Source organism: Psammomys obesus, unplaced genomic scaffold, assembly GCF_907164565.1.
Source record: "Psammomys obesus unplaced genomic scaffold, mPsaObe1.curated_primary_1811, whole genome shotgun sequence".
In the NCBI taxonomy this organism is placed as follows: domain Eukaryota; kingdom Metazoa; phylum Chordata; class Mammalia; order Rodentia; family Muridae; genus Psammomys; species Psammomys obesus.
In genome coordinates, this window is record NW_026595981.1 from 23253307 (window position 1) to 23253576 (window position 270).

Genomic DNA, 270 nt, shown 5'->3' on the forward strand with positions numbered 1-270 from the left:
TGAGAGGAATTAAAAGCGTCCAAATCAGAACTTCATGGAAAGTTTTGGGTGTGAAGCACCCATTGGGAGAAGAAAAAAAAATTACCTCATCTTGACAAGGTGCAACAAAACCCTCATTTTCATTAAAATCAACTGTGAGATTGAAAAAACAAAAAACGAAAAATAAAACCCAACCTTTCTTCCTTCTCCTTCCTTCCTTCCTTCCTTCCTTCCTTCCTTCCTTCCTTCCTTCCTTCCTTCCTTCCTTCCTTCCTTTCTTTCTTTCTTTCT